At 44.0% G+C, this 7,354-nt stretch overlaps 1 non-coding gene across 1 annotated transcript; it reads left to right on the top strand.

Moving 5' to 3' along the window:
- Positions 1–1,475: 1,475 nt before the first annotated feature.
- Positions 1,476–1,594, top strand: LOC138361757 (5S ribosomal RNA). The gene has a single exon (XR_011227162.1). It is a non-coding gene; the product is annotated as a 5S ribosomal RNA (ribosomal RNA).
- Positions 1,595–7,354: the final 5,760 nt, after the last annotated feature.

Genomic DNA, 7,354 nt, shown 5'->3' with positions numbered 1-7,354 from the left:
AGAGGAAGTGCTTGTGTTATGGGCCAATAGGCCTTCTGCAGTTACTTCCATTCTTATGTTTTTATTCCCATTGGTTCGTGTTTTATCTTGTGTAAATGTCAATCACCTTACCCAAAACTTTGGTACCATATCACCTCACCCATGTGTATATATAAATATATATATATATATATATATATATATATATATATATATATATATATATATATATATATATATATATATATATATAATATACAGAGTAAATCTACCCCAAAAGTAATGATTTATTTGTCTACAAAACTAAACTCTTTTTGGAATCATATGAGGCCCCTCCACTGAGGGGGGAGGCCTGGATGTTTATTGTCATGTGTATTCATGCTGCTTGCATGTCGTCGTTTATTTTGCCTTTGTTGTTTTCTTGACAGCTTTCTTTGCCTTGGGTGGTTTGGGAGATTTTGAAGCTCTCTTTATTTTGGGCTTTTTGTTCCCAACAACAAGCTGCTGCTGCTGCTGCTTCTTTTTCAAGGCTGTAGGTGGTTTGTTGCTTGTGGCGGCTTTCTTGGGAGTTACCACGGCCTTCTTTGCTGCTGTAGATGGTTTCTTGGTTGTGGTGGCTTTCTTGGGAGTTAGAACGGCCCTCTTCTCTGCTACGGCCAGCTTGAATGATCCACTAGCTCCACTTCCCTTGGTCTGAACAAGAATGCCGTCAGCCACTGCTTTCTTGAGAAATCTTCGGATGTAAATGGCGATCTTGGCAGCCTCGACTTTGTTGTTGGCAACAACGTACTTCTTGATTGCTTGTAGAGACGAGCCCTTACGGTCTTTGAGTGCTGCGACCGCGGCTAGAACCATTTGACTAGTTTTCGGGTGAGCAACCTGGACGCGAGGTTTCCTGGTGGTGGCCACCACAGCAGCAGCAGCCGCAGCCTTCTTGGTAGGCTTTGCTTCTACCATGATGATGATGAGATAACCAAGGTGATGAGAGACGCTCAGACAGTCACGGGGGAATGATGCTGCCGCCGCTTGAGCCGAACCTATTTATGTGCCGGCACGGTACAGAAGCTGCAACCTGGCAACTCGTCCACCAATCACGACGGTTGGTTTTACGGCTCCGAAACCTGGATCCCATATCTTCTCTAAAATAGAAGCATTTGTTCATGTTCTTTGTAAAAGTATCATAAAGCAGGACAGATGAGACAAATATCATAAAAACTGAAGAGCAGATGAGCACACACATGTATGTATTACAAAAGAAAATCCACAAATTCATTAGAAATTGGCAGGGTAGGCTGAGGAAGTAGGTAGATGTAAAATGTCTGTAAATGGCGAAAGAACATAAACCCAAGACTGAATAAACGATGTTAAATATCCATGCCAAGGAGACAAAAATATGTTAGGATACAATTACCATTAAGACACCACAAGAAGGTCCGTATCCTGCCGTGATGACTAAAAAGAGTTGGTTATTAGCCACAATGTGTAGGCAGTCTCATGCCAACGGCCATACCACGTTGAGAACACCGCTTCTCGTCCGATCAGCGAAGTTAAGCAACGTTGGGTTTGGTTAGTACTTGGATGGGTGACCGCCTGGGAACACCAAATGCTGTTGGCACTAATGTTTTTTGTTTTGTTTTGTTTTGTTTCGTTTGTTTTTGTTTGAATGGCTGGCTGGCTGGCTCCACGGGAAATTCACGGAGTTGTGTGGAATAAGGCCTGGTAAAATGAATTAATATGTATGTCATGTTTAAAACAAACTCGCTTAATATAGTGTGTGAGGCTTTATACAAAAACAAACAACCAAAACAAAACATGTTGTATATATATATATATATATATATATATATATATATATATATATATATATATATATATATATATATATATATATATATATATATATATATATATAGATATATATATATAGCTTAATCCGGGTTTGAACTCGCAACTCCAAGAATACGCATCACTTATATACACTTTACCACTGGACCACTGCAGGACACTTGATGCTGAGGTATCAATTTAATGACGTAAATGCCATTTCCACAAATAAATGATAATTTAAAAGTATTTGTATGTACAAATCTTTTCTGTTTAAAAGGCTACAATATCAGTTACTGATATAATTTGTGTTAATGTTTCTATACCCACAGGAAGGCATGTTTTTGCTTATATGTAAGGGGTACGGAGAAGGAATCCACAGACCATCATTCCCCTTCCCCCCCCCCCCCCCCCTCCCACCTACTACCACCACCACCACCACCACCACCACCACCACTACTACTCACCACCAATCACCACCAATCACCACCACCACCAATCACCACCAATCACCACCACCACACCTAACCGAAAACCCCCTAACACATCAACCCTCCCCCCAATCAACAGGCGAAATAATAACCCTCAAATGCCTGCCTGCCTGCCAGCCAGCCAATACTAACGGTCTTCTCAGAAAGAAAATCTCTTTGTATCTGTATTACTTGATGAAATGTATGATTCTAATAATGAAAATAAATTGTTATGTCGGTTGTATGAGCATAATGACCAATATGCACATGATATGAATGAATTAAATAGTGTAGTTTTAAGTAATTAGGTTGTAGACACATTAAGCGGATATGATATTTGACGCGTCCAGAACTGGTGATTTTTGGTTTAGTTTTAAATGCACCACCACCACCACCACCATTGCTTCCCCAGAGCCTAATTAAGGACCGGTAAAAGGAGTCAATATGTATGTCATCTATAAAACCAAAGAATGAATAAAAACACACACACACACACCTACATAATAGTACTAGGAAGATTGTATGGCATAAAAAAAAAAAAAGTACTCCCATTGGGTCGTTTGAACTCGCGACTTCCAAAACACCAGCCACACACCTTACCACCCAGCCACCATAGAGTTGGTATAATTGTGCAACTTTAGTTATAAAACTAAAGTTCTTATTGTCTCAAATCTTATTGTCTGTTCTATGAAAAGGCATGATGTAAATTATGTATTTTTTGAATGATTGAATTGTAGGCACATTAAGCGGATTCGATATTTGATATATCCAGAAAAGGTGATTTCTGTTCAGTTTTAAAATGCATCACCGTTAACGCTAAAGGACTGGTAAAACGACTCGATGTTTGTCATTTTTAAAATAAACACTAAAACTAGGCCCTTAACATATATAATGTTTGAATATAAATTGAATGCATATAAATACAAAGTGGGAGTGGCTGGCTGGCTGGCTGGCTGGCTGCCTGCCTGCCTGCCTGCCTGGCTGGCTGGCTGGCTGGCTGGCTGGCTGGCTGGCTGGCTGGCTGGCTGACTGACTGACTGACTGACTGGCTGGCTGCCTGCCTGCCTGCCTGCCTGCCTGCCTGGCTGGCTGGCTGGCTGGCTGGCTGGCTGGCTGGCTGGCTGGCTGGCTGCCCGCCCGCCCGCCCGCCCGCCCGCCCGCCTGCTTGCCTTGCCTTGCCTTGCCTTGCCTTGCCTGTCCTGTCCTGTTATTGCCTTGCCTTGCCTTGCCTTGCCTTGCCTTGCCTTGCCCTGCCCTGCCCTGCCCTGCCTTGGCTGCAGCTGGCTGGCTGGCCGTAAATCAACTCTTAACAACACCACACCACACCACACCATCACTCATCACCCATCACCCACCACCGGCCCCAGTCTCGCAGCCTCTCTTATATACCCGAGCAGGCCCTTTAAATTATTTGAATTGTTGCACTTCGGCCAATGGCACGATCGCTGCTGCTCAAACATATTCTGGTTCACAAGTATTATAATATATTATATTATATTATATATATATATATATATATATATATATATATATATATATATATATATATATATATATATATATATATATATATATATATATATATATATATATATTTATTCATGAAACACATTAAAACCTTGATCATTTATTCATTCATTACGTCTAGTGAAGAATTGCTTTTGTTCATTTGTATGATTAAAAATTGATAGAATATGAATTCCTCGCTTAAAGTAAAATATAAAATATATATTGGATTTATATGATTGGTTAATATTCCAAGTGATGCTGAATATCCCCTATAATTTTGTTTTGTTTGTTTGTTATGTACACATTCCAAATGAAATCAATATAAATGTTATTATTAATGTTTGAAAGTTGATTGTCTACTTGAATCTCTCTATTAAAGTGTGTGTGGCTCCGGATGGAGCCTGGTTATGGTATTTGTCGTGGTGGGTGGCAGAAGTGCTTACTTCTTCTCTGTCTTCTTTGGCAAAAGAACTGCCTGAATGTTTGGAAGAACACCTCCCTGTGCAATGGTTACGCCAGACAGAAGTTTGTTGAGTTCTTCGTCGTTGCGGATGGCCAACTGCAAGTGACGTGGGATGATACGGGTCTTCTTGTTGTCACGTGCGGCGTTACCGGCGAGCTCCAGAACTTCGGCAGCGAGGTATTCCATGACGGCTGCCAGGTAGACAGGAGCGCCAGCACCGACGCGTTCGGCGTAGTTGCCCTTACGCAGCAGACGGTGAATTCTGCCCACGGGGAACTGAAGTCCGGCCCTGCTGGAGCGAGACTTTGACTTGCCCTTCACTTTGCCTCCCTTGCCGCGTCCTGACATTGCTGCTGCTGTTGTGGGTTTGTGGTGGTTTTATGCCGCCTTTGCTTTGATGTCCATAGGGAATGGAAAGGATGGGGGAGGTAGAGGGATGGGGAGATGAAATTCAGGAAGAGGATGCGGGTGTAGAGAGAGAGGAGGTTTGAAAGTTCGGTGGCCTGTCCACCATGGGTTGACATTTTTGTATGTGTTGTTTGTTTGCGTGTGTGTTATGTTGGGTTGTCAGTACATTGGCTGGGGGGGCTAGTGTTTGTGACCTTGTTGGTGTCCTAAAGCACAAGAGCCGATGGAGTTGGCTGAAGGAGGCTAATCTTAGAAACATCAGGGTAGTTACACTTCTGACGCCACGACAAATGGTTTTTTGGTTTTATATTTTTTTGTAGGTGTTTTATTTATATATATATATTTTTTTTTTTTTTTTTTTTTTTTTTTTTTTATATTTATTTATTTATTTATTATTTTTTTTTTTTTTTTTTTTTTTTTTTTTTTTTTTTATTTATTATTTATATATATATTTTTTTTTTTTTCTTTCTTTCTTTATTCTTCATTTGGTGTAGATTGGGTCCGGGATGGGCCACTCATCTGGATCGTCTGGCAGACCGCTTAGTATCTGAGGGCTTGGGAAGGCCTCATCATGGATATGTCTGATCACTTTTTGTTGGAGAGTGATTCTTCTGGTTCTGTGTGGTGGTTCGTGGATCTCGTAGTCGCTGGTGGTGTTTTTATGCCGCTTTCGCTTTGATGTCCAAAGAGCTTGGAAAGGATGTGGGAGGAAGAAGGATGGGGCGATGAAATTCTTGGAAGAGGATTTGGATGTGGAGAGAGGAGGCTTGAAAGTTCGGTGGCCCGTCCACCTTGGATTGGAGATGTTTTTTCAGTCAAAGCCTGTAGCTTAAGTTCTTCTTGGGCGGCAGGAGGCTAGTGGTGGGGCAGGGTGATGTCGTCCTGGTTCACTTGAGGTGGTCTGTCTGGCTTGGAGGAGGCGTCTTCCTTATTGAGATGGTGAGAGGTAAGTTCACTGTTGCTTGGTGGTGTCTTGGCCAGGAGGTATTCGCATGTACTTCCCGAATGTTAGCGGTGGTATTGGTATTCCTGTCGGGTCTTCATCTTCTTCCAGGAAGGTCACTTGTCCCCTCTTGACGTCGAATTTAGGGTCGATGTATGCACTCTCCAGAGCGCAGAGGTCTACATAGCGTTCCACGGTCTCGTGGTGGACAAACACAGGGTAAGGAATGGTTTTCCTGAGCTGGTTCATGATCCTGTTGCATTCTAAGGCAATGACCATTCTTGTGCTTCGATTGCCGTTGAAATTGCCACCGTGATTGAGGTAAAGTCCAAAGCAGGGCACTTTCTTGCTTGATTTGCTTGGGTTTAGGTCGAAGTCTGGGGCCTCATATGTGAAGGTCTCAGCCAAGGCTTCTAGGGACTCTGGTTCTGAATCTGATTCTGATTCCACTTGCTGACTTCTTGGTCTCCTTTTTGCTCTCATTTTCTTCCGTCTCGGGCTGGTGGGGGCAGGTGATGAGGTTGACTTGTCTGCTGTGGTGGTAGTCTGGGTGGATGCTGTTGCCTGGGTGACTTGTGCTGGGTTCGACTCCGGTGGTGGTGGTTGCGGTATGACTGCGGTTACTGTTGGTGTTGGAATTTCGTCTGTTTGGGTTGAAGCAGCGTTGTGATGTTGAAATAGGTCTGCTGGTATCAACATTGTAGGCAGGTTGTTCTGGGCGAGCAGCATGTTCAGTACTCTCACGTATTTTGCGTTGTCTGTTCCCGCCTCTCTCTCAGCTACACTGATCAGGCATGGGATGAGAGTGGTGTTGGTCGAGGCCGCTGATTGGTTGACAGTCAAGTTGGTTGGCTGAGCTGCAGTCGCCTGTGTCCTGGGTCCCCATTGGGGGGTGGTCTGGCCTGGTGTGGACGTCTGTGTAGCAGGAGCAGAAGCGTTGGGAAGCACTCGAAACGATGTAGCTTGGATATTGAAGCTCGCCGGCTGATTGGTTGTTGGGTTGGCAGTTGCTGTTTTATTTATTTCGTCTAGTCGTACTTGGCAGTCCATGGAGACGGCGATGTGAGCTCCTCCACAATTGAGGCACAGTTTGGTGGTTGACCGGCAGGTTTTGAAGTGATGATCCTGGGTACAAATGCTGCATTTAACCTCTGCTTGTTGGCAGTTCTTGGTATCATGATCGTACTTGTAGCACTTAAAGCACTGGCGAATGTTGTAGTACCGTTCCTTCTTTACAGTGTCAGGTGTGATGGAAATATCCAGACATCTAAATCCATTTTCCACAGCTTGGGTCGCTGCAGCAGCTGTTGTGAAGGTGACCTTGAGAGTAGGCCTAGGGTTGTCGTTGTTCTTGATGACCTTGACTGTAGCAGCAGTCAGAGCCGGGTTTCTGGTGTTGATACTATCAAGTATGGTACCAGGGTCTTGGGTGGCGATGTAGACACTTGTGTGGCTGACGAAGATGGTTCGTTCAGCCAAGTAGCGACGGTTAGGAGTGATGATCAGGTTGGCGTTTCGTAGGGCGTCCTGGTGTTCTGGTGCAAACAGTTGCTCCAGAGCTTGCTCGCTTGAATAAAGAAGTACAGCCCCGCAGATCGAGCTTCGTGTTATATACCCCGCTCAGGATCAAGGGAGCCCGCCACTGACCAATCAGCGCGCTCCGCCACGCGACCCGCTCTGAGCTGAGTCGCGAGCGGGATATAAAAGGAAAGCTCGCCTCGCGCAAAAGTTCATTATTGTATCGCAACGCCAGCCAGC

The sequence above is a fragment of the Procambarus clarkii genome, unplaced genomic scaffold (assembly GCF_040958095.1).
Source record: "Procambarus clarkii isolate CNS0578487 unplaced genomic scaffold, FALCON_Pclarkii_2.0 HiC_scaffold_699, whole genome shotgun sequence".
NCBI classification, from domain to species: domain Eukaryota; kingdom Metazoa; phylum Arthropoda; class Malacostraca; order Decapoda; family Cambaridae; genus Procambarus; species Procambarus clarkii.
This window is presented reverse-complemented; position numbering and strand designations above follow the sequence as displayed.